At 39.8% G+C, this 27,756-nt stretch overlaps 1 protein-coding gene across 6 annotated transcripts in view; it reads left to right on the plus strand.

Moving 5' to 3' along the window:
- Positions 1-549: 549 nt before the first annotated feature.
- Positions 550-27,756, plus strand: part of TMEM200A (transmembrane protein 200A) — a 56,236-nt gene continuing 29,029 nt past the window's right edge. Inside the window, exons 1-4 of one of the 6 annotated variants that reach the window (XM_061989958.1) lie at positions 682-748; positions 1,719-1,843; positions 6,491-6,653; positions 7,964-8,005. The gene's annotated coding sequence lies outside the window, so the exon portion shown is untranslated. Of the gene's footprint in view, positions 749-1,718; positions 1,844-2,483; positions 2,515-6,317; positions 6,654-7,963; positions 8,006-25,023; positions 25,122-27,756 lie in introns of those variants that run through there. The other 5 variants (XM_061989963.1, XM_061989957.1, XM_061989961.1 and 2 more) reach the window with 5 other exon arrangements.

Raw genomic sequence — 27,756 nt, forward strand, 5'->3', positions numbered from 1 at the left:
ATCTGTCCCGACCGCCCCTCAGGGCCCCAGCTGCCGCCTCCTTAGCCTCCTTGCGGGCGACGGGGCCGCGACGGGGCCGCCCCGGCTCCTGCCCGACGCACTCCTCCGCATCTTCTCGGCCGCGTCCCGTTGGGAGCGGCGGGAGATGGGGGGATCGTTTCCATGGAGACGGGACCGCAGCCGGGAGGTTTCAGAGTGAAACTTTGCAGCGGCACTGAGGGGAGCGGGCGGGCCGATGGGGCGGCTGTAAGGGCGGGGGTCCCGCCCCGTGCGGCGCTGGGGACGAAAGTCGCCCGGGCGCTTCACTGAGAAGCCGGGAAAGTTTTGAGCTGCGGAGCTACCGCCCGCCCACGCCCCCCTCGGCGACTGCCTGACGGCCGTTCCCCCTCCGCAGCTCCCGGCGGCCCGTGAATCCCGCTGCTATGGCACCCGCCCGTCGCCGTGGGGCGAGCAGGGGGAGGCCGCCTCCGGCTGTCCGTGCCACGGCGGCGGGGGGGCGCGCAGCCCCCGGTCGGCTGGCGTCCTCCCCCAGCCGGCAGTGACCGCCCCGGCCCCTCTCCCTGCCTGCTCGCCATGCCTCCTCCTGCCCGCGTATCGCCGAGAACGGTGCTAGGGAAGGGCGAGGGAAGCCTCCGCCCTGTCACTCCCTGAGCCGCCTCAACGAAGAAGCCTCATGTCCTCCGAACGCCGCTCAGCCCTGCAGCTCGTCGTGCCGTAAGGGCGGCGAATACCTCGCACCTCCCCACAGGTAAGCGGTGGGGCAGGTGTGTGTGTGTCTGTGTCTGTCTGTCTGTGCGTGCATGTGGCGGGGATCTCCCCTTCGCCCCAAACTTCAACCCGCCCGCAGCCGTTACTCCTCCCCGGGAGCGGCCGGGCCGTGGCCGTTCTCGGGGACGAGGGAACGAGGAGATGCGGCGTTGCCCTCTGCGGCGAGGGGCAGGGTGGTGGGAGCGGGGACGGGTAGGTGTATTTTTTTCCCTGCCAAAAACGGACTTTCAGCCTCCCGAGCGGAGCGCAGCCGGCGGCGTGCCGGCGGCTGCCGCGCTCCGTGCAGCTGGCTACACACCCTCTTTTGTCTGCTCTCCGGTCCGAAATACTTTACGTGCTGCCATCGCCCGCCCCGCCGGTCGAGGGCCTGGCCCGGCCCTACCGAGCGACAGCCCCCGGGCTTTGCCTCCCTCGCCACTCCCACCCCCGACAAGTTTCCCCTTTGCCTTTATTTTCACCAAAGTTGGGCATTCCTTAACCTTTGTTTGAGGGGAAAAATGGTGGTGCGCTGATTATCTGAAAGGATGAGCGGCAGTTGGGGACGATGAGGGGGTTGCCGTGTTCCCTTGCGTGCAAACATAACTCACTGCTAAACAAATGGCTCATCGAGTAGACGTAAGCATACTAGTGAGATCGACTTTGAAACAAAAGTACCGCAAACAGCTTGGGTGCGTGGTCGATACTCCTCATATCTTATTAACGTAACCATTGTTAGTGCTTGCGCTTGAATCCAATGCGCGTGCAGCTGTTCAGCAGATCTGGAACTGCAATAACTGCATCCGCTTGACACTTAATATTAATTAACTGCTGCTAGTCTATGCAGTGGCTATGAAAAATAAAACAGGTTTTACTATTTAAAGGCAAACATATTCAGAAAAGAGTGTTCCTTTAGTTGTAGCATTATGTATAACATGATCTACAAAATAACTTGTAGTACTTCATTATTTTAGGACTTGAGGACAATATTGTTCAACAAAACTCTGTCAGGTTTTGTGTTTCCTGGCTTACCCTGGTGCTAGATCAGTACACTAGCAACTAACTAGATGGTGCTTCCGATCTATGTGATGGAAACCAAGTAAGTGTCTAGATAGAAAGAAACTGCATTTTTTTTTCCCCTTCAATTATCTCTGTGTTGCTCTGTAGGAAGTGGGGGGGGAAATGCCCATTTAAAACTGAAAATTGTATTTCCATTGAATGTAAGTTAAGTGACTTGATAATGAAACCAAAGGGTCTTTCAAGTTTGGAACATTTTAATACCAATTCTTGTGTTGCCAAGAAAAATACTTTGAGCAAAATAGTTGTTAGAAGATAACTATAAGGTGATATTCTAGTAATTTGAAACTTGAGTTGCAATTAGACTTTTGTCCTGAGCACAGAAAAACAACCTCATTTTAAAAAAAAGTGATACTTAAATAGTAATTTGAAAAATAAAATAATATCCAATTTCTATTTTGTTGACATAGAAATGTGTTTTATTTATTGCTCCTTTGTTGGATTGCAACAGTGATCCAAATAAAAGTTGGAATAGGCATACTGATGCAGGAGTTCAGCATATTAGAATTATTTTATTCCATGTACAGAAGTCGTTTTGCCCAATACAACCTTGCTGGAATTGGAACAGAGCTTCATTTTTATGGGAGCTCTGTAATCAGATCATAAAGGTGGACTGTCCAAATTTGATCCTGTGAAGTAAGGACTAAGCAAGCCCTGCTCACAGAAAACACTGGTATGGTGACCCTCAAGCAGGTATGTAGTTTCAACCTCCATCTCTAATGATCACGGATGGTGCAAGTCCTTTGCATGGAGCAATAGGTCCTTCACTGAAACTGTTAATAAACTTCACTATTGGTCCTTTCCTGGACCAAGCCCTCTTCCAACATGTTCTGCTTCCATTTCCTTGAATGCTGGGCGTATGACACTATACCTCTGCCATATCCAAGTGTTCACGTCAACCACATCCCATAGGTTGTATATTCCTGGTTGACTCTTGGGGCAAAAAGGGAAAATGTAAAGTGAAAATTGGTTAAGGAGTGAAGTACATATGTGGAACACTAGGAGGAGACTGCTACTTCTTGTGCCTGTTCAGTGTATTTAAGGAGCAAAAAATCTGAAATGCTGAAAGTCAGTGAAAACTCCCACTGTAAACTAGACAAAGTTATGGTATTAAAAATATGAAACCTAAAGGTTGCTCTCATGAATAGTGTCCTTTTTTTCCCCTAACAGAAGAGTGCTGTCATTCTTGTCTATGATAGTGGCAGAGAATGAAGTGGAAATAAGAGCAACTTGGTCTCTTAATTAGTGATGATGCCTCCATTTGATTGGTTGCCAACTGCTTTTGATGTTCATGTTTGATCTCGTGATACTGGAACAAAGAGGAAATAGTGAATGATTTTCTAGTGTGCAAGATTAGAGTCTAAAAGTAGTATTAATCTGTGAAAACAGAGGCATCTTATGCCAGTTTAGACACCCTAAGGTGTTTCAGACCTCTATATGAGGCTGGCAAACAGAGTCTAAGGAGAACCTGAACACTTCTAGAAAGGCAGATGAAGATCAGGTAGAATCTCTATTAAATAATGCTTGTACTATAAAAAGCCTTTAAGAGGACTTGAATTTGTTCTCTGAACCTTGTTGTTTGATGCTGCAGTATGATGAAAGTGGGAAGATGTCCTAAATATGGCCTTACTGTCTGGATTTAGAGAGGTGCATGCCTGTTTACCAGCAGAATCTTTGTATTGCTTCCTGTGCTGCTAACTGATGATCGAGTTAAAGATATTCATCAATGGTTTAAGAATTAGAAATCTTCTTTAAGTTTGATACATATTTTAAAACATGCAACTGTGTATACTTTCCAAGCCTACTAGAAATAAAAGGAAAAGGCAGGCAGTGCTTGAGTTAGTGCTTTAGTTTTAGTTGGTACTTTAGTTTTAAAATAAAAATATTGTAAGGGAAAGTTTCTGTTATTATTCTTTACTGGGTAACACAGCCCACATAATCTCTGGGTAATTAGGTTCCTAGCAAGTAGACTGTTGATGTCATAGAAAGGTGAAACTTTGACAACATCAGTGAATTAAACTACTGAACAGATGTTTTGCACAGCTGTTACACTACCCACTAGTTTTACTAACTCCTGTGTGTCTACTTTTTATGGACTTTGTGAGAATAAACCCTATTCTAAACTTCCATATTGGGACTTAAGTCTAGCAAGTTGTTACTGTATTCCACCATTAACCATTTCTGTGTAACACAACTCAGTACCAGCTGTATTGAAGTAACTGCTTTTCACATAGGTGGATCCTATGACTGAACTTAGTACTGAAATATTAAAATTATACCAGTTTCTTAGTAGAACTGAAGTTACATTCCCCTTCCCAAACTATATTAAGGATCAGTGATTTTTAACTTCTTGATTTTATCTGAGTGCCTTTTCTTAAAAAGAAAGTTTTTCTTTTTACACAGCTGGAGGTAGGCATCCTGTAGTATGCAGCTACTTGAAACCTTTTATCTGCAGCAGGAGCAGAACACGTTTGTATCACTGAGTTTTCTTATTTTGGTCTTTTGGTGACAGAAACATTACAAAGAGTACTTGGTGTTTTTTTAAAGTAATTCAGTAACCAGAAGACCTGAGAAAGCAGCATGTTTTTTCCTCAGTCATCTGCTCTATCCTGTGTGTCATGTTAATGAAGGTTATTGTTCTTTTTTCTCTGTATCTCAGAGATGTGATGGGGGAGGTGCAGGGCCACCTAATCAAAACTGGATATCTGAGGAACATGGTCAATGAGACCTAATGACATAGCAGAGATTTTTCAGGAAAACGGACTTATGGAAAATGAGTGATGAACTACCTTGTATATAGTCTCTGGAAAGTTTTATGCGGACTGTGACAGTTGTCACATTCTATTGTGTCCGTTTATATCAGCATCTCACTATTATTTATATCCCAGAATTTTAGTCAGTTGTTCCTTTTGTTAGAAGTGTGATTATTTTCCTCCCAATAAAATTAAGTAGAAACAAAGGACATATTTTCCTACATTGTTTTTAAATACTGCTCCACTGAATCAAATGATGAAACTCTTACTGAATTAGAGAAACCAGGATTTTGTCACATCATTGAAGTACAATAACCAGACATATTTAAAAAAATCACAGTAGATGTAAAATATGGCATAGGTTAGTTTTACTAGAAACTAGTTTAAAGACAATGAACCATAGCAGAAGAGGAAAAATCTCTTTTTATATGAATTTGTTTTTTCTTCTTTGCTGTTTTACAAAGGCAGTTGGACTGAGGATTCCAGTACTGTGATTTTAAAACCCATCAATAAAAAGTGCTAAAATCTGAGCTGTTTGAAACTGCTTCTGTAATTCACTGTATCTGTAAAATGGGATGGACACTTCCAATAAGATGTTGAGACAGCTGGGCACTAATAGCCTATGAGTTATGGCAGTTACTTAGTGGCACTTAATTCTTTAATTCAAAGTAGTAGAGGTTTGTGCTTTGATCCCTGTGAACAGTACTAGTGTTAGCTGAGAGTGTAGATATGAAATCAAAACAAGCTTTTTAGAGCTTTCCAACAATAGCCACATTGCTTTCTTCCAATAAAGGGGGGAATTCCAAAAGCCATTTTAATTTTTGTCCATTTAAACCACAGTCAAAGCAGATTAATTAGGAGGAAGTTAAAAAACTTCACTTAATATTATTGAGTTTGTTGTGATAGTGGTAACAGTAATAGAATTTGATTTTTTTTTTCATGTTCTCCATTTGAATGTGTCTGAATAAATTGCTCTGCCTATCTATAATCACTTGCCCATTATTGAAGAACAGGTTTCTATCTAATTAATTTTATCACATTTTTCTGTATATTAAGTGAAAACAAAAGTGTCATTACTCATTTAGTTTTGCATGTGTAAACTTGCAGCTCAAAGCACTGGAGTTTTCTCTTTTCTTTGTGTAATTTAAAATAATGAAGGCATATCACATACTAAAATACAGAGGAAATGTTTAAGAAGGTTTACTCTAATTAAAAAAAGTTCCAGTTACTCAAACTTTGTTTGCTGTTAACTTCAACCGATGATTTGTTAAGGTTCAGTATGTCAGAAACTACAGACAAATGGTTCTCAGAACTGTTGGGATACAAAACCATTTTCCTGTGTACTGCAAAAAATCATAATCAAGAATTATGTTGTATTTATTGTGCTTGCCCTTCTTCATACAAGTTGACAGGATTGTCAAGGAAGCATAATCTAGCCTAGCTATCAACTTGATCCCATTACATTTATTTTAGATGTGATTCCTTTCTCTGTACACACACTATCTATTTCTTTTGCTCAAATATTAAATTTGGGATGTATTGATGTTGTAATCAGATGTATATTAATGTATTCCTTCATGAAGATACATGAGAGTGGTATTGTGTCCTGGAGCAGTATTTTGCTGCAGCAAATAAACTTTCCCAGGAGCATGCAAGGTGTATGTAACTTAGTTGCTATAGCTTCTCTGTTTTGCATAATCTTGTGCTGTATGGACTTGGCACATAAGATATGAGGCAGCCCCCTGGACTCGTAGAAGAGATGTGCTATGGAACTATGATGTTCTGGAGACGTGGTTGTCATGGTAGGGTTGTTGAAAGTCAACTAAGTAAGTCTGATACAGTATCTGAGACGTGGAAGGTGTGTATTTCTTGATATAAATTACTGTATATTTAACAATTGTCTTGTTTCACCCGAGGTACAACTATATTTAAGTGGGAAGGAAACGTTAAATGACAGGTAACAGAGAAAAGAACAAGGAAGAACACGGGGGAGAAGGGACAGTGGAAAAAACCAGCAAATGACGAAAGAGAAATGTTGAAGAAAGGCAGAAAAGGGATGAGATAAAGTTGCATTTTTAAAGATGAGTGATGCTATGTTCAGTATTATAAATGAAAATAAACTCAAATAATGAGTAGAATAGTAAGACCAAAAATATGGCAGTGTTTCTTTTTTAAAGCATTTCCATCTTTGTCTCTGGAAGGGGAAGAGATTAATTCCTGTCTCCCTAAGATATGTTTTAAATTACTTGTGTTTGTGTATCAAAGTACAATGTTCTGCAAACAGATCAATTCAAACAGACATGAGAAAGGAAAGGGAGCTATGGAGGACAGTTTGCTTATGAAGATAGAAGCTACATCTTGGAGTACTTGCAAGTTAGAGGAATTGTTGTTGCTGTTTGTAAATAGACTAATACTCTGAACCCAAAAGTTCAGATCTATTGTAATCTGTCATTGTCTCAGAGAAGACTGGTGAGTACAATGGGGACTTCCTTCAAAATGATGGATCAAATGAATACTTAGCTACCATCCTTGCACAGATTTTTTTTTAATGACATATCTTTGCTATATCTGTGATAGGCAACTGTTAGGACAAAAAACCTGTTCTCTAGCCATGAGGCCATCCAGAGTGATCTGGCTATGTTCAGCTGTTACACTATCTTTGAGATGGTTGCTTCTGGACAGCCTCGTTGGAAGGACTTTCTGGACTAAACAAGCTAAGTGCCTGAGAGGGTGCTTGCTGACCTTGGCCACAAATGCCCCGATATCCTGCTGGTAGTCTCACTGCCTGGACCCATGCCATGGCATAGCAGCCAGTGCTGGGCACTTGCTGAAAAGTTTTTCCATCTCGGTTCAAACAGTCTTTTTACAATGATCCTAATACACATGGATTTGAGATAAAGAAGATATTAAAAGTTATCTTTGGAGGCTACTGTGGATTCTAGTTGCATTAAGAGAAATCTCATCAGTTTACTGTTACAGTAGTAACTTTGATATTATGGAAACTGGAATTTGGAACATGTTTGGATACACAAAATATGTGGAACATACTGAGACATCACACTCTCAGAAGGATTACAAGAGATTTACCAAAACAAGCACAAACTTCCACACAAAATGTCCAGCTGGCAGTTTCTTAATATGACAGTTATTGGCCTAACAGACTCTTGGAGAGTAAGGGCTTGGATATTGGTACAGTTTATAGACTTTAGAGCTGCAGAATCACTTTGCATTAATTTGGTGCCTAAGTGCTTTCCCCAAGCCCTTCTTATGACCCCTACAAAGTATTTGCTTTGCTCTTTGCCAAGAAGGAATTTATTTTCAAATTACTTTGCAGATGCCTATTCTGAATTTATTGGCATTCTTTTTTTCTAACTCAATTTTGTTCTTCTAGGAACGTGGCCGCATTAACTGGTGCCCGTGGTGGAATATCTGTAAGTCCTACATACATTGCTGGAATATAGTTCAATAGACATATCAGAAAGACATAGGTTACTGTTTTCCAGTCCAGACTTACAAGCAATATGCATACCAATGAAATGACACACAGAAACATTTCCTGGTTGAGGACAAGTAATGTTGTATTTCACTGATCTCCGGTAATCTTTCATTGTCCTATTGGCTGCAGAGTTGAAATGGCAACAGAAAATAGCTTATAGCTGAGACTGTGATTCTTTTTTATTTTAGTTCTTAATGTTGTGATTTTTCACTCAGTTTTGGTTTGGTTTGGGTTTTGTTTGTTTTTTTCTGTGGAATATGGAGATAATACTAGATGGCATTGTGTACGTTATATAATATCCATAAGATATATGATTATCAAAAAGTCAGAATTAGTCCAGGAGAGGTCCTCTTAATGCTTTCTAGATATTTTTACTTGTGTATTCCTGTGCTGCCTTCATAGCATACGAATGCATTATTATCATGTTTTGTCACGTGACTTCATGACATGCAAAGTTCATTGCTTTTCCTACATTCTCCAAGCAATATTGAAAACACTTAATCTTTGCTTTTATAACCATTTTGCTCAGTGTGAATGTTACTGGGTGCTTAACCTGTCTTAGGGAAGGCAAAATCCAAAGGAAGAACCTGGAGGAGAAAATGGTCTGTGTGATCCTTAGTTTCTGTAATCCTTCCTTCCAGAGATTAGACACAGTCTAAGGGAAAACTATTGTACAGAATATTCTAATTTCTACTAGATAGGGTTTCATTTTGAATAAGGCTTGTTTTCAGATTTGACCTTAGGAGGTAATTTTCAGCTGTGATTATTGAGTACTTTGGAAATAGGCCTAACACATTGCTTAAAACTCTTTGAGAAGCCAATATCAGCATTACCTTCAGGTTAAATATACTGTTGTTTAAATTTGTGGCCAAAGAGATGGGAATCAGAATTCAGTTCCAGGCTTTTTTTTTTTTCTTAATCTAGCTGGTCTCACTTTACAGTTGAAGAAGCATCTACTGGGCAAAATATGGAGGAAAAAGAAAAAAAGGAAGATCCACTACAGCAAGCCATGAATTCAGATGGGAGCAGAGAGAGAGAGAGAGAGGGTGGTTAAAACAGAGATGGCCCGTGGAGAGAATGTTGACTTTATGGAAATTTGGATTGGAAGATTTTTCTGATAAGTCATTTTTTTCTGGAATTCTCTTATTCCCAAGAACACGTGGCTGAAATTTTTCTAGCACTCAGGAGCTTGCATCGTCTAGATTAGGTTAGACCTGGGGCATGGAGGTCTGGGTACTGTTATTGTATGGATTCTTCTGTTGCTTTATATTAACATTTTTCTTGTTGTGCCTAATGACTCACATTTGATTTAATTGCACACATTTGGTAGCTCTGTGTTGTACAGAAAACATAGAAACTAGGAAACAGTCTATTACACTTTTGTAAAAAACTGTAGGCAAACACAGTTCACTCCTTGACAACTGCCGGGTTGTGAACATAATGGTATTAGGAAGGCAGAATGTAGATAGAAAGACAGGTCAGTAAAACAGCAAAATGTGGTAAATCCATAAGAAATTATGAGGCCAAGTGTTGGCATTTGCCATGGTTAGCAATTTAGAAAAGACATGGTAGGGATAACACTCAGATCTTCAGCAGTGTCAGCAGAGACTTTGACATACAGCAGTAAAAGGGTCCTAGAAAAGGTGGCTGATCTGCTTTTGTGCCTACTGTTCTCCAGAAGTTTGTGGCTTTTAAACTCTTTAAATGTGCTCAACTTAAAAGCTCTAGCAACAACTGCACTGCACTGAACCGTTGCCTTTAACATGGTCATATGCCTGTTTGTACTGCTTCTTGTCTGCCTTTTTACTATATTTCTGCTTTTTAGACTGTGATGTACTTGGTGATGTCCTGAGTAGTGTGGCCTGGAGTAATGTTCCAGCCAAGCTCCAGCCCACATATGCTATTTTGCAATGTGGAATGTAGACAGAAGAGGAAGGAGTATTCACAGAGTTTGTTGAAATGAGCAGCAAGTCCAGATTTTGAAGATTTTTCTTCAAGATCTTGAGGCAGTTTGTTTTCACAAGCTAAGATTATGGGCATATAATCACATGGACCTTGAAGGTGCTGGTCAAGTTTCTACAGTTCCTCTACCTAAAATCACAGGAACTGATAGGAAATTTTCTTCTGAGGTGGAAACATCAGTGAGACGAATGAGACAGATTATGGCTACACATCCTCCTTTGTATATTTCTTACTGTTGTAGAAGCAGTGAGAATTTCCTGGAGAAAAGTTGAATTTGTGATTGGGTCATTGTTTAAAAAGCATTTTAAATCACCTCTACATAAAACATACGTAAAACCATGTGGCTGTGATTAAACAAACTCATTGTGTACAAAAGCTAAAGCCTGACTGTTGCTTTACACAGATTTTTTCAGAAGAACTGTCAGTCATAACGATCAAACTATAAAAAGAGATAATATGAGCCACAGCAGAGACCTGATAAACAGCCAGAAAACCCATCCTGGATTTTGTCAAAACCCAAAAGATTATATAACTTGTCATGACTTTGGGAGAATGATAAAATTGAAGCTGATGAATGACTTGTTAATAATTTTATATTTGGTTGTGTTTTAGTTTTCAGGATACTTTATTGTCAAAATTTATTATTGCTCATTCTCAGTATGGGTTTTATTTGTTTTTACTGAGACGGACTATGTATTTATAGCACAGCAGCTTTCTCTGTTCTGTCTGGATAGTTCATGAAGGAGCATGAAAAAAACATGGCTATGTAGGCAAGCTAGCATTGCATTATTAGAATGTGTATCTGAATGTACTATGTCTCTTCTGGCTGACCTGACAGTAATTTCTGCTTTTGTCAAGCAAACCTATTTTTTCTGTAGGTCTGCTTGAGAAAAACAGATACGTGTGTGTGTGTGTGTTTGTGTATATAATCTTGGGAGGAAAGTGGAGAGTTTATGGTGGAGCTATTTCCCCTGTTTTTTTGGTAAAAGAAAAAAAAATCAGGATTTATCTTATGGAGGCTTGTAGGGTCCTAGTTTTGTTGTGTATTCAAACAATAACAGTAAAACCATCTTAATGCTGTAGCCTTACTTTATGACGTGAAACCAAGGCATCCTTGTATTGTATAGATACAGAGAAGATGCCACAGTGTGACACAACATATAAGACTCTCATGGGCATGATGTTATGTGAAAGATTTAATAACAGCAGACATACTCCACTCCTCTCTAAAACAGTTAAGTCCTTCAGATTTTCTGTGTACCTGCAATACTCTCTCCTGTCTGAGATCCATCCTCTCCTCCTTTATCTTCTCTCTTTTTGCTTTTTTGTACATCAGAGCAGCAAATGCTTTGGGAAGCAAATGGTGTTCAAATCTGCTTATCTAGGGTGTACGCAGCCAGGATCTGCACACTGGACCACTGAAGGATGCTTGCAAGTATCCTACTGTCATCTCAAGAACACTGTAAATAGATGGAATTATTCTTGTTTTCTTACAGTTCCTCTGGTAGTGTGGCAAGCTCCTGACAATCAAAGACAGAGTTTCTGTGTATTTCAACAAGGTTAGGATTTCATTCACTGTGTTAGCAAGTCATGGACCTAGTGCTGGTTCCTACGTGGGCCCAAAATGTCAAAGATGTTTTCTGTGAATCATGCCTTTATTACAGAAACAAGCCAAAACAGCTCTCAGGAGCTAGAAGGGGTTTAGTTCAAAGCCATGACAGTCAGTTTCAGCTAATAAGCTGCCATCCTGCAAACCCCCAAAGCCTTCCAGAATGTGCTTTCTGCAAGACTTTCTAGTTTATATAAGCCACAGTAAAGTGGTATTTTTGTTGTTTTAACATCCCTAAACATAGGCTTTTACTGTCTGTATTTTATTTATGTATCTAACAGGTCTAAGTAGAATAAACTTTTGTAGAAGTAGAGATTTTTTTTCCATCTAATTTCTTTGATTATGATAGAATATTGTGAAAGCATACCGTAAGTTAATTAAGTTAATCACAGAATGGTGGGGGTTGGAAGGGACCTCCAAAGATCATCTAATCCAACCCCCCTGCTCAAGTAGATCCGCTTAGATCAGGTCACTCAGGAATGCGTCCAGGTGGGTTTTGAAGACCTCCAGAGAAGGAGACTCCACAACCTCCCTCTCATAGCTTAATCAAGATATGAAGTGGATGTTCAGTTTTTCTTATTAATGATATTCAGACTCTTAATGGAACATAGTGGAGAAGATGTCTCTTCCAGTCTAGGAGAAACACTTTTTAGATAACTTTTAGAAATACCTTAACACAGATATGAAAAACTTGGCCGTCATGAAAACCCATATCCTTCACTTCAAAAATAGTAGTAAAATATCAGTAACCATTACTTCATAATGTGTTTCAGAAATAAGATTGGACTTGTAGGAAAGGGTATATAAATGTGCTGAGCATTTACTTTCTTCTGCTTCTACAATCCCGTCTGCTGGAATGGGAAATGCTGCGATTTTTGTGCTTCATACTATGATCTCACTGCTTCACATGACATAAGGCTGTGAGAGTAAGAGGTCTATGCTTAATAAGGCTCTTCTCAGAATACACTCTGATAGGTATTAGCTGCAGTTTTGAGAAAACCTATTTGATCTGCTCAGTAGTGTTCACTGATCCAGAAAAAAACCTCCTCTTAGGTTCAGATGTGAAAAGAAGTGATTGAGTGTGCATGCTTCCATTGTCACAGTCACCAGGGATTGAACTGCTGGACTGAGGTCTTCATTGTCTCTACCATAGGTCAGTTTCATCAGCTGCCAAAGTAAATTTGAGTTTGCTGCGCATATTGATGTTTGTGTTTCATTTCCTCTTGAAGTGTCTTAAATGGAATGAGGTAAGAACAGCCAGTTGCTTAAGCAGTACAAAAGCTCTTGTGTTCCTGTGCTGGGCAGTTTGTACCATCAATGTAATTGAAACATCAGTATTAAATTTGTAGTACGTTTCTGAGCTGTTTTAAATGCAGAGTTGTATACCTAAGCTTTATACAACAGTTTCTGAAAAATAATGTATTTGCATTGTAATGGTCTTGCTATAGAAGCACAGGCATAAAAATCTGGTAATGAGGGTTTTGTTCTTGGCTTTGCCAAAAGTAGCCTGTGGTTTTGAAGAGCTTGCCTGACTCTGCCCTCTGAGAAACACCTAGGCACCTTGTTCCCATGTTATTTTCATCCCTTTGGAGAATATGATCTTTAATGCCTTTTCCTTCAGTTTGCCCATCTCCAAAATAGGATATTTCTATAAGAGACTTAACACTCATAAATACTCATGAGAAGTGTTTGAAATGTTTGAATGAAAGGTGCTATGCAAAATCAACTTAGTATTATATACCATGAGTGAAAAGAGCTCTGTGAATGTTAATGCCTGAGCATAGTCATGGAGGCATCTTAATGCACTAAAATGTGTTGGAAATTAAAATATTCAAACTGAAAATAAAATAACTTGAAATTGGAAACATTTTTAACAGAAGAGTTCTTAAAGTATCTTCTAAGAAGTAAGTTGTGTCTCTTAAAATCAAGACTGTCTTTCTGAAATATCTAACTTGAGGAGTTATAGGTTTGGTGCAGAAATCAGAGGTGAATTTCCTTGGCTACATATGCAGCATGCAGCCAGCAACAATCTTTTCCACCCTAAAATACCCATCTTTTTTTTTTGGTTGAACAGTCACTACATTTGTGGCTAAATAATGCTTTCCTCTAAAAGGATTTAAATTCCATCGAAGCTATTACTTTGAAACGTATAATGTAAGCTTGTTATTTAGACAAGCATAATAGCATAGATGTTTATTTTAGGAAACTCTCTCCAGCTGTATTGATAAATAGACATTAAAGAGATTGGATGGGTTCTCCAGCATGCAGCTCCTTGGATAAAGTTTATATTGCACATGCTCAATGTAGTGAATGGAACAAAGTTGTCTGAGTAAAATTCTGCAGACGTACCATGCCTCTAATGCATTGTTTATGTTTAGAAAAAGTAAGATTTGGTGTTGGTAAGCCTGCCTGACAGAATTCAGTACTTTGTCATGATGCCTGAGCTAATACGGGCACCAGGCATGGGATGGCTATTACATGTGTGCTCCTGGTGAGCTGGTCCAGATGTCTGCTTGTAGGACCAGGTAATTTACACAAACCTTATGAGTTTAGAAGTTGTCATGCTAGGAGCTGTAAGGACCAAGGTTTAATGTACCATACTGAATGCAAGAAATTTTGCAATCTTTGTGATGGCTTGAAAAAAGACTTGAATCATGTGTCTTATATGACACATATGACTAGATCATTTCAGCACTTTGTGAATGGTTTCTAAATTGAAATAACAATCTTTCTTTTATCTTCCTTTGTAGTTTATAGGAAAATGTGAATTGCATACCTATTCTAACTTTGGAGTTAGCAGTGGAGGTATCTTCCACCCTAAATCATTCTATAGTTCTATGGTTTAAGCACATTTGCTTTGTAATTGTCTGAGAATGTGTCTGCACACTCATGGCCATGTAGTTGGGCAGATATAGTTGGAGACATTCCAGATGTTGGAGGAGTCTGTAGACACCCTTATTGACTGTGGAGATGAGGTCCACTGACTGTATCATGCTTCTGTGAAGGTTATAATTTTCACCCTATGAAATTTACTGCCTGAATTCTTGGTTGTGCATTGGCTCAGCAGGAATGCCAGAGCCTTACTATTCCTGGGAATGGAAGGAACAATAGCCCAAAGGTGGGCACTCCTTTTGTGTCTTAAAACCTCTTTTTAGTGGAATATTTTTTTTTGTTGGTTTTTTTTTGGTTTTTTTTTGTAATGCCCAGTGTTAGCTAATATTGCATCCATCAGGGTTACCGTTTTGATAGGTTTTTTACAGATGGAGCATCATGTGTGATTTCTGTATTAACTCCATATGCTTGCTTGACTTCTGACTGTTGGGAGACATCTGCCAGTAAGAGGCAATAGCTAACTCCATGTCTTGTTTAGAAAACAGTATTGGTCAGAAAAACAGTGGGTAACTAGTGCTGAGGCCATTACATGTTAGCCAGGCTAACTTTTAATTAAATAAATCTGTGATGAAATATTTGAGTATATTTTATCATTACAGTGTCAAGCATCAGAGATTTCTGGTAACAAGGTCCTTTATTTTTGTGAAATTTTGGGGACAGGTCTGACTGGAGAGGCAAGGAGATACCCTGTCTGCTACAGGGCTAGATGGGAAGTTTAGAGGAGATGATGGCACATGAAGGCCAGTCAGTAAGGAGGCTCTTTCCTTCCCTGGTGAAATGACCCTCTTTCCTGACGAGCACCCTTGATAGCTCTGTGCCTGGAAGGGCACCTGAAAGAAAGGAATGCCATGGTAAGAATGCCTTTCCTTGTGTCTGTGCTTATTACAGGCACTTTCTCTTGGTTGAGACACGTGAGCTTTGTCTCCTGGTAAGCCTGAGGTGTAGGATTTGGAGATTCTGTCCAAGACGCTGACAAGGATGGATCATATTTTTGAAAGATGTTTGTTATGACATTTGTGGTGTTCTTGATGAGATGTTGGACTGTTGGTAGACTTGGGAGAAGAAAGGTGAGATATGCCAGTTTTTCCCAAACAGAAGCAAATTTGATGATGTCACCTGGATTAACTACGAATGAAGTATTATTTTTAAACATGCTTGATCCCTTGAGTATCTCATGCAAATATTAACTCGATAAATAGTTTAAGGAGAAATACATACTTTCATAAACAAAATAAAACTTGGGCTATTTTAACTAAGAAAATAAAAAGTACAACTTTGCGAAGAAATGGCTTTAGCATGTTTAGGGATAATTAACCAGTTGACATTTGCAGCTAGTACCTGCTGATAGTACTAAGAAGGAGAATTACTGGGTTGCTTTTGTGTTTGCAAAGTTAGACCAAAGCAGAGTGATGTCTCTCACTTTGTATTCACTCATGTGACAAAGCCACACATGATGTGGTGGTCTCAAAGAATGTTTGAGAGTTTGCCTGTTAATTTCAGTAGGACCACAATTTCAAATGCATAATTAAATAACATTATTTATTAATTCTAAAATTCTTATTTACTACCCCAAACTGTCAGACACTTCTCCAAAGCATTTGTAGGGAGTCTGGTTTTCACAATTTAACATGAGCAAACTTTGTTCAGATTCATAACTGAATATGACTCAACAGTTCTTTTTCTGACATATCTTTTTTTAGCAGAAAAGTGATTCGTATGAGAGAGGTTGACAGAATTGTGTGAAACATTCAAAATTACCCTCAGTCTTATTTAGGTGGGTTGGTTAATAATGGAGAACGTAGGTGTTAGTCTGCAAAATTTTTATTATACAAAGAAAGATTTTGTGGGGTTTTTGGGTTTGTTTTTCTTTTTTTCCTTTCCCTTTAAATGATATTTTACAGTTTGGGGCAGAACAGATCATTATTTTTTTTGTGTGTATATCCTGTTCTTTCATGTTATTGCAGAGTCAGAACAAAATTGTCATCACAGAATTGATGTCCCAGTTGTATCAACAGTCTGCATAGAATTTATATCTATTTAAGGAGTTGCAGGTTTTCAAATAACCAGTTAAAAATATGAATATCACCATTGCTATATATTTTTCCTCAGTCTCATTTAGAAGTCAAGCAAGAAGTTTTCGGTGAAGTTTTTGCAAAAACATCCGATGCATGCCTTTTCTGTTCCGTAAAAGCCCTGAGCTATTAACTTCTGCCAAAATTATGAACAAGATGTTAAAAAGAGAATAACAAGGCAACTGGATAACTGGGCAGAATTTTAAACACACTTTAGGAAAGGAAAGTGTTTCCTTTACAGTGACACAGAATGTAATGTATCATGGAAAATCAACCAGGAAGAGCCATTGAGAATGGTCATTTTATAATTTCTTATGGTCCGTGGCAGAATCAGCTGGAACTTCTGAATCAGATGCTCTCAAGCCATCATGTTTCATTCTCATACCCAACACATAGTTAAAAGATGGGTGCACTTTTGAGCATTATAGGTTATCTTTTAAAGCAAAATATTGGAAAATAATTTAGGTCTCTAGGTAGCTAGTTAGCTAATTTTCATCTTTCCCACAAACCAAAGGTGTTGGTGCAAAGTGAGATATAAGAAAAATACTGAGGAAGCACAACATCTTTGGTGGATAATCTTAAAAAATATCAGCAGGGAGAAGACAAGAAAGGCCAAAGAATCACAGATTTTCATAATTGTTTCTCTGTTACAATGCTTAGGGCAAGGAAGGCGAGTCATACTCTGTATGCACTTTGTTTTCAGTGAACTATGGGTGGTTTTATTATGCTCAGTTTGATTTGAACTACAAAAGCCCTTCATCTGAGTCTGTCAAACTGTAGTGATCATTAACAACAGTTACATTTTAAATCGAGATACTGATAGAAAAAGCAGGAGATTTTACAGAGAGGACAGCAAGCAGCCTTAATATGGAGACATCAAGATTTTTCATAAGGATTAAAAAATATGCATTCAAGATTTACTTTTATATAGGTTTCCTGAAAATCTAAGAATTTGTTTAATGCACGTAATTTAAATATTTTGTTGATAGCATACTCTAGTCCTACATTTATCTGTTAGTGAATTGCCAGGCTTTGTAGTTAGAGGTACTTTGATTTAATATACTCTCCCAAAATCGAAGTTAATGTCAAATCATTACAAAACAGTAAGAGGCCTGCAGTCAAACTTGCATAAAGATCTTCCCCTGTAACTGTTAATTTCATATTCAACTTGATCATGTGTTTATAAAGAATTAGCTTCTGTCAATCACACAGAGCCATGCTAAAAGATAACTCCCTTTGGATGATAGAGAGAAGAAGCACTGGCTCTCAAAATGCAAGGACAGATCTAAGAACAAATTTTTTTTTTTCCGCTTTCTTTAGGATGCAACTTCTTCAGACAAATAACAGACCCTGATACCAGGGCGTGAAGAGCAGGGCCATTAGTTTTCACAAGAGCCCTTCAGCTAATAGCCCTTCAGCTATTCAAAACAAAGGTGGCTGTATTTACACATTACAATGTCAAAAACTTTGTTACCTGCTTAACCAGCATCATGCCATCTGGAGAAAGCGACACCTTTAAAAAATGAAACAGAAGAGCTTTGTTACATCCGAGGCAGTAGGATCCACTTTCAAGGCTCAAGCGAACACCATTGCACGGTGCTTCGTTTTGGATTTTGTTAGCTCAGAGTTCAGTTTACTGCACTTCATTGGATGATGTAAATATGCCCAGTGACTACAATTCTGATTGATAATGAAAGTGGAAAAGACTTCTGGATCCTACATCTCTGAAGGCTGGACAACAAAGAGTATCCAATGATTGTTGTAAAAATGCTGGTTATGTTGTAAACACATATATTTTGTAATATGTTAACTTTATCTGTAAAGCTTCTGTTAATGTGAAAGCAATAATATAATCACTATTTTTATTATCATCTCCACATTCACAGAGTCACAGAATGGTCAGGATTGGAAGGAACGTCTAGAGGTCATCCAGTCCAACCTCCCTGCAGGTCCACCAAGATCAGGTTGCACAGGAACATGTCCAGTTAGGTCTTGAAAACCTCCAGAGGAGGAGACTCCATACCCTCCCTGGGCAGTCTGTGCTAGGGCTCCCTCACCCTCACAGGAAATATGTTTTTCCATAAGTTTAAGTGGAACTTTTCTGTGTTCCAGCTTTTGTCCATTACCTCTAGTCCTATCACTGGACACTACAAAAAACGTGCTGCCACATCCTTCTGATATCCACTTTCCAAGTACTTGTAAGTATTAATGAGGTTCCCCCCTCAGTCTTCTCTTCTCCAGGCTGAACAGTTCAAGTTCCCACAGCCTTTCCTCATAAGGAAGATGCTCCAGTCCCTTGATCATCTTGGTGGCCCCTGTGCTGGACTCTCTCCAGAAGTTCTCTGTCCCTCTTGAGCTGGGGAGCCTAGAACTAGACACAGGACTCCAGATGAGGCGTCACCAGGGCAGAGTAGTGGGGAACCTCCCTTGACCTGCTGGCCACACTCTTCTTGATGCATCCCAGAATGCCATTGGCCTTCTTGGCCATGGGGGCACATTGCTGGCTCATGTTCAGTTTATTATCAACCAGGACTCCCAGGTCTCTCTCTGTAGAGCTGTTCTCCAGCAGGTCAATCTCCAGCCTTTACGGACACAGGGGGCTGTTCCTCCTGAGCTGCAGGTGGATTACAGGGGATTTTAGGATGTTTAGGCACATCTACCACTGAGGTAAATATGTGTCATAGGTGCCTTCAAATTCAAGAGCTGCAGCATCAGGTGAAAGAGCTGCAGGAAACCATTAGTAGACTGGAGCTGGAGATTGATAGATGGTTCCTCAACTAGATACCATCTTCCACTGAAACTGAAATACCTTGCACACCTGTAACAAAAAAAAGCAGGGCTCCCCTTCATAGCCCTCCTTCCAGTGTGCCAACCAAAAATAAATGTGAAGCATTAATGATGGTGGACATAGATGAGCAAGGTCCAGAAGGAGAAAACTCATTAAACAATTCACCACCAGTTGCTTCACCAGCAGTAGGCACCGGAAAAATAAGCTACAGGCGCTTGTTGTGGATGACTCACTGTTAAGAGGCACTGAGAGACCCATCTGTCCATCGGATAAAGGGTCATATGAGATGTGCTGCCTGCTGGGAGCCAAGATCCATGACGTGGCTGAGAGAGTGCCATATCTCAGGGTCTACTGTCCCATACTCCTCTTCCATATGGGGATGAATGATGTAATGGGACATGAAGTTACCAGAATCAAGAAGGATTATAAAACCCCGGGGAAACAAGTGAAGCACAAGTTACTTGATCTTTCATCCTGTCCACCAGAGGAAAAGGGGAGGTTATCAATGCAAATATTACACAAGTTAAGTCCTAGCTAAGAGGTTGGTGCTGGCAGAAAGGTTTTGGTTTTTATAACAATGGAACACTTTGGTGTCTGTAATTTGGTAGGGCAGGATGGAATACACTTCTTTCACAAGGGCACTGGAATATTTGGAAATTGGCTGGCCAACTTTAAAAGAGTTTAAAGAGGGCTTTAAACTGAAGGACTAAGGGGAGAAATGGCAAAGAATGAGGTATCCCATTTAACAGGGCAAACAGAGCAGGGCAGGAAATGCAATCATGAGTGCCCCTCAGCCACACACCATAATGAGATGCAGAAGGCTGATCAAGCTGAGGGATTATCAAAATCAAGGAGGATCCTCTTGCATCCATCCAGGGAAACCTGTGTGTTTGAGTATGCACACAGCCTGGGGAATAAGCAGGAGGAACTGGAGATGTGGGTGCTGATGTGGGGCTACGACCTCATTGTGGTCACTGAGACACGGTGGGACAGCTGCCATGACTGGAGCACAGCCATGGAGGGCTATGTATTGTTTAGCAGAGACAGGCCAAGGAGGCAAGGAGGTGGAATTGCTGTATATGAGAGAGCAATTACAGTGCATTGAGCTCTGCCTGAGTGAGGATGAGGGGTGGGCTGAATGCTTGTGGATGAAAATTAAGGGGCAGGGTAATGTAGGCGATGCTGTTGTGGGAGTTTGTTACAGGCCACCTGATGGGGAGGAGGAAGTGGATGAGGTTTTCTACAAACAGCTGAGAGCTGTCACACAATCAGAATTCCTGGTCTTCATGGGGGACTTTAATCACTGTCATATTTGCTCCTTCTCTGGAGATTTTCAAAACCCACCTGGACGTGTTCTTGTGTGACCTGACCCAGATGGACCTGCTTTAGCAGGGGGGTTGGACTAGATGATCTCTAAAGGTCCCTTTCAACTCTACCATTCTGTGATTCTGTGAGGTTCAGGACTCTGCACTGGCCCTTGTTGAACCTGTTGAGGTTCCTTTTTGCGCAGCTCTCAAGCCAGTCAAGATCTCTCTGAATTTACACATTTGTACATGTATGTACATACACACTAAACATAAAGTACCTTTGTTTTATTCTTCTGTAAAAGCCATATCACTTGTGCACTTACAGCATGCATTAATTCAGTATAGCTTCTTTATTATTTAAAGTTATTAATGGTTATGATTTATGTTTACAAAAAAATCTGTCCAGTGCTGCAAATGAATTGTGAAATCAGAGATAATAAGCAGGGAGAGCTAAGGAGAACAATGAAAACTCAAAGTAAGGTAGTATTTTCATTAAGTCCTTGATCTCCCTGTAATGTAATCTCCTTGGCTGTATTTTTTTTCATGTGATCTACTTTATACTACACACATAGTGGACTTCAGTAGTTGCTTTGTCTTAAGGTTGCTTTGGGTGAGACCTTTGTCACTCTGAAACAGAAAGTGTTTTTGAAGGAAGATGAGGCAATGTTAAGACATTCACTAGAAATGTCAGAATATCATTCTACTACTAGTCAGCATTTAAGAGTGAATGATAAAACCTAGCACATGAGTTTTCCTGGTTCCTCTGTAGAAGTAAGGAACTAACCAGCCCTATCTCCAGAATCTGAATATGTAGGCAAACACACTGACAAGTATTCTACCAAAGAGAGATCAGGCTTTATTCAAGACAATGCTGGGAGCAAAACAAAATAAGGTTTTTAGAAGCTTAGAAGCATATCACAAGCCTAGATAAAAAAATATATTCAGAGAAAATAATTTTCTTTGTTGTCATACCATGTTTGACTGCAGTCAGGTTGTTCAGCATGAAAGCACACTTAATGTAATAATTATTATATAATTATTTCAAATAATTTTGATGTGAGGAAGAACTCTGGATAGTTGATGTGCTGTAATAGAAAGTGAAAATCTGAGGGGGTGTTGAGGAGAGCTACAGGAGTGATACTACATTTGGTGAAAGTGCATGCACAGACGTGCCTTCAGGAGGGATGGAACCTGGTCTCTGCAGTCACCAGTTAGGTGAGATAAAGACAGTGGGGGAGATAATTATCTTTTGTTTTTTAAATTGAACTTTCTAGAAAAATAAAATATATTAAGAGATGAGGAAAATTAATATGTTTAAGCTGTTAAGAAACAAGTACTTTAAGACATGGACTACTGTGTTTTATTTTTATAGTGTGTGATGCTGAAAGGTCCTGGTTGGTGAAGGAGCTTGTAGGTGCTGTTGTTACTCTGTGTGCCTGCTGCTAATAACTTAAAAGCCAAACTATTTGAATAAGTTAAAAATGGAAGAAACTTTACACAGTAGGGCTACTTTCAAAAATAGTTTTTCAGCTTTTTGGCCATGTGTCTGCTATTCATTCTGACTGGTCAAAACATCAATCCTGCAAATCAACTAGAATACAAGCTTAGAAAAATGATACAACTCGTGTGCTTCTTTGAAAGGCAAAACTATATCAGATTACACATATGATTAGATCTGCCAGTTTCCATGAAATGACAGAATTTTTCCCCACCTGCCAAACAGCAGAACTGAAAGCTGTAATATGCTGGCCTCAGCACTACAAAATCTTGCCAGTTCTAGTTGCTGTTAAGTGCATGAAAAATCTGACTGATTTTAATGATGGAAATTACAGGATTTAGGTGCACTAAAGGCATTTTCTTTCTGAACAATTTCAACACCCATCTTGTAAGAATATGTTATTTTCCATACAAGATGCAATAACTCTGAAGAATTTACTGTAAAAGTTTTGTAGGTAAAAAAAGTGTAGGTAAAAAAAGTCAGTATAGGTAAGCAGATGTTTACAAATCTGGCTCTCTGTAGAAATTTATGTTACATTTGTAAATGTAAACTATACTTGTGTTGCTATAGAAATAATAGTTTAAGTTCCCATAATTCCTGTGGGCATATTAAAATGAGCCTTTTGCTTTTTAGGGTTATGAAAAGATCAGTGTTTTTAAGTTCCACAGTAGTTATCATCATATTGTTAATAAGCCAATTTAATGCAGAAGCATGAGTGTTTAAGAATGAATAACAAGATTAGATCTCTTAAGATTTGAGACGGACAGCCTCCAAAGACTCCTAAGCGTATAAATAATAAACCATAGTAGCAATTATTTTGAAAAGGCACCAAGGCACATATCAAGAATTACTGAGAAGAAAAAAAAAATCTAAATCAGATAAAACACTCTGATCCCATTTAAACTGATAGCAACCTCCTGTTGCTTGAACTTCAGATTTAACCTTTTGTCTTGTTCCGTGCTTTCAAAGCACATATGTGGGCATTCAGATGTCTAATGGATAAGGCAAATTACTTGAAAATTATGTAGAGTGTGGGGAAATAAAGATGAAGGATAGATGGAAAACCTGGAGAAGAAAGTGAACCCTAGAATTTGCTGGCTTCTATACCTCTTCCTCACTAAACTTTATAAGGAAAATGTATTTTACTGTGAGGGTGACGGAGCTGTGGAACAGACTGCCCAGAGGTGGTGTGGAATCTCCTTCCTCAGAGGTCTTCAACACTTACCTGGACACGTTCCTATACTGTGTGATCTAAGTTGACCTGCTTCTGCAGGGTGATTGGACTAGATCTCTAAAGGTCCCTTCCAATCCCTACCATTCTATGATTAATGCATGTAACAGTCCTATAACTGGATGGCTGAACAAAGTGTGGGCTTATACTCATCTTTACAGCGTATCATTATTTACTGCTGTCTTTCTGCTGCAATGGATAAGATGGATTACTTTTGTATTCTGTTTCAAGGCCATCAGCAGTTTTCCAGAAGCAGTGAGCTAAGACCTATCAGCATGGATTAGGTTTGTTTGTTTTTTTGTTTTTTTTTTTTTTAATGGGAGTTTGTTGTAAGGGGCAGACTTTGCTGTTACTTAGAAAATGTTGATGTGACTATAGGATGGAAGGCCATCTATACATTAGCTTTAAGTAAACAGTTACGAAATGTTACAAGCAACTGTTGCCTCCAACAGGTCCAGAACCTGTCAGTTCCTCCTGATGGAGCCCAGCCTGAGGTGCCCTGAAAACTAGATATCTCCATTGCAGGAGTCAGACACAGCTACTGGTTTCCCATGTACAGATTCAATGAGTAGCAAGGCTGAACATGTACCCCAGAGACAAACTTAACACGCAGAAGATGTGTGCATGGCTGCTTCCACAGACTGCCGTAGGCAGGGGCTTCTTTCAACAGCACCCACATGTAAACACTTCCCAGAGTGACAGAACAGCTAAGTCCGCTTCCTCTTCTTTGGCTTTCAAAGATTGTTGTTCACTAGTGAAAACACATGTGTGTTTGTGGACCCCCAAGCACCAGTGCAGCCCCTCTGTCCACCCAGCACCCCTGCCTGGATCTCGGATTCCCCCAGGTCTCCCCCTCAACAGCTGGTCCAGCTCCATGTTTCCTGCAGACAGATATGTACTTTCACACACTTGTGCCACAGACACCCCACACTCATGAGTCCCCTCAAATACCAGCATGAGCACTCTGCCCATCTGATACTCCCGCAGATTCTGGAGCCTGTTGCTCCCTGGCTAGTTCAACTTGAGGACTGAGTGAATATGTGGGCACACCCCATGCACATCCGGTTAGTGTAGTAATGGCCTATCAATTAACTGGACATCTTTGGCATTGTCTCTGTTTATTACTTGTCTGTCAGTTTATGTCTGTGTGCTTTTGTTTCTTGCTTCCCTCTTATTATGCCCTTTTGTGTTGAAAAGGCTCTCGACTGGGAAAGTGAACGAAGCAGATGTTCTCATCTCCCACATGCTCTTACAGAAATAGACTTTGGTAGAGGTGAAAACTTGAGCTCAGTAACCTGTTCTCAAACTACCCAAAGGCTGTGCAGGCCTGGTATCTGGCTGGTCAGACAATGCTGCTGACCTCCAACCCCAGTTATGGTGGTTTAAGGTGTTGCTCCTGCAACTGTCCATCACTTTGTTTATCAGAGGCTTCCTCCACTACCAAGCAGCAAGTGTGAACACATGAGTCCACATTTGCTACTGTTCATATTTCAGCATATTATAATTAATCATTAATGAAGATTAACAAATATTTGTATATACTGTTGCAACTTGAAGCTAGGCCTCAGCACATCTGATTCTTCCCTTCTGCAAGGACATTGCAAGATTGAACTGGGTTCTGAGGTTGAATGTAACCGTGCAAAGCAACAGGAACACCAACCCTGCTGAACTGAAGCTGGCCTGGCTTAATTGGTAAGAGCTCTGGTCTCTGTTTTAGTAGCCTTGTAAACGTATCCTATCTGTGTATTTCTTAATCTTCATCACAGTTTTATCTTGCCAAATTTCTAGGAGTTAAAAATAATTTTGTTCTGTTTCCTGGATCTCTATTTGCCCATTGTGCACAGTTTAGTGTGGGAAACATTACAGTAGGTAAAAATCAAGAGGAGGTTGGTGCCAGCTTTCTAGCATTTCATTTTTGGCATAACAGATCTCTATCTTGAATCTTATAATTGTTCCAGTAAAATTGACATCCTGATTTATATCCTAAATAGGAAAAAAATAGGAAAGTTGAATAACGTGAATGAAGAAAGCATGCAGTGCAGATAGGATGGAGAAAAGCTAGAGATACACAGATGCAACCACAGAGGGAGTTATGGGGAGAGGGGAGATGTGCAGAGCCCCAGCTCTCCTGCGAGGGGGTAGCAAGGAAGCCTGGCAATATGATTAGAGGGATCCTTAGTAACCAGGTTAGAGATTAGTCAGATCCTGCCTTAGGAAGGAGGGGGATATTGGCAAATCCTAATGAGAAAGTGGCACATGGAGAAGTTTCAGACTGGGAGTGGACTTTTACCGAAGCACCACAGGCATTCAGAGGAAACACTGGAAGTGTACTAGTTGCATGACCTGCTCTTAAGCCTCCTCAAGGATTTTATACTCTGCAAGTAAAATCTGCATTATACCATGTGTTAAAAAATGCATTTTTCTAAAGAAATTTAAAAGCCCTGCTCTTGCACCTATACCAATGATAAACAAAATATTACTCATATGAGTAGCCCCAGTCACTTCCACTTGAACTGTTTGTAACAGAAGAAGTAAGGTACTGTTTGACCTCTGTAAGGACCTCAGAAGAATTTCTGTGAGCTTCTGTAATACTCCTACATTGAACAGACTGTAGATTTCTCTGGCAGGATTTCTCCTGTGGCGTGGGGGTATCCCAGATGAGTCACAGCAACAGCATGTAGCCCCAGCCAGCAAAGTTCTGATTGTGGCAAGAATGACTGCAACTATAGGTGCTAAATCTCTTATCCTGTGTTCAGGAATATAGCTGAATCTCAGCTCTATGTTGATGCCATGTCTGTATTAATATCTTTATTACAGGGAGAAGGTTTTTTTAGTCCCTCTTCCCTTGTTGGATTAGGGTTATTTTTCCCTGATCTCAGCAGACAGTCTGAGAGAGTGTTTGTGGCCTGTAATGCAGCTGTGTATTTTTATGTCAGTAGGGTGACAAATGGTGGTATTTGGATTTGTCTTCAGATGTTACTATTTTGATAAACAGCATTCAGGGACTTTCTACTTTGTGGCCTAAGTGTTTTTCCATTTGACATTTGCCAAGTGGACTGTTGAATTCTGATACTCTTGAAAATGATGATGGCTTAATCACTAACACATATGAATTGAATAATAAGTGACCAGTGGGAACATTTGTGCACAAGTAACTGTGTATTAATATATTTCAAAACTTCTATGAATGCCAGGAAAACTAATCTTTTTAGGGACAGACATAATCTCATTTATTTTTCTAGTTTTTAGGGCTAATCTAAGGCTAACGTATGGATGCTTTCTTCCTATGAGTAAAAACTGCATGCTAGGCTTTTTATTTCTTCTGACTTCTTCTAGTTTCTTCATTTCTTCTGATCAGGTATACTTGTATTGCAAAGATTTTATTTAATTTGTCATAGCACTCCCCAAATGTACATGTATATGAAACATCACCTGTCTGAAAGAAATCAGCTATCAGAAACTCTCAAGGGTTTCCTAGTAAGGAGTGAAGGGAGCACATGTTTCAGTCAGAGTCGATATGGGGGACCTAGACTCATCTATGTGGAAGATCTGCTTCATAGCACAAATGAACCTGTTTAAGACATCTGTCTGTATAAAATACCGATTTACTATGAAGATTAAAGGAGTCACTTGGCAGAGGCATGACAGGTATGGAACGAGATTTGATAACTCCCCCGTTCTGCCATCTGGAAGTCAGTCAACAGGAGACTCAGCCATTGACTTTCAGTAGCAATCCTTTATGACCCTAAGAGGTGTGGAGAGCTGAAGTTACTGTGAGATGAAGACAACAGGAATTAGCCTTCAGAAGTTAGAAAGTTAAGATATTTGCTCCAATGCCCAGACACAAACCTGTCTTCTAAAACTGTAATTAGTTTTATTTCTAAAGATCATTCATTTGACTGCTGAATTTCTAACTGTGGCTTTCAGCTTGTAATCTTTGGACTCCACGGAGGGTGGAACAACTTGAGACACTTGGGGAAGATGGCTGAGGAAAAAAACCAAACCATATTAATTCTTCAGGAGATTACCCTGGAAATTTTGTAGATGTCTACAAACACCAGAAGTTTGTAAATCACTGATCTAGAATATGAATATTTTTCTAACTGAATTACAGATGCTAAGGCTTACATACAGTACCTAACGTAAGTTTCAAATGCTGGACTTCTGAGCTCTGCTGAAAATGTTAAAACTTCTTATTTTCTGTTTTCTATATTGCCATGTAAAAAACTCTTAGAAATATCAATCTAAATGACCACATAAGAAAGAAAAACCCACTGTACAAAAAATAATTGGCCAATATACAAAATTAAGAAAAGGTAAAATGTGT

The sequence above is a fragment of the Colius striatus genome, chromosome 2 (genome assembly GCF_028858725.1).
Source record: "Colius striatus isolate bColStr4 chromosome 2, bColStr4.1.hap1, whole genome shotgun sequence".
NCBI classification, from domain to species: Eukaryota; Metazoa; Chordata; class Aves; order Coliiformes; family Coliidae; genus Colius; species Colius striatus.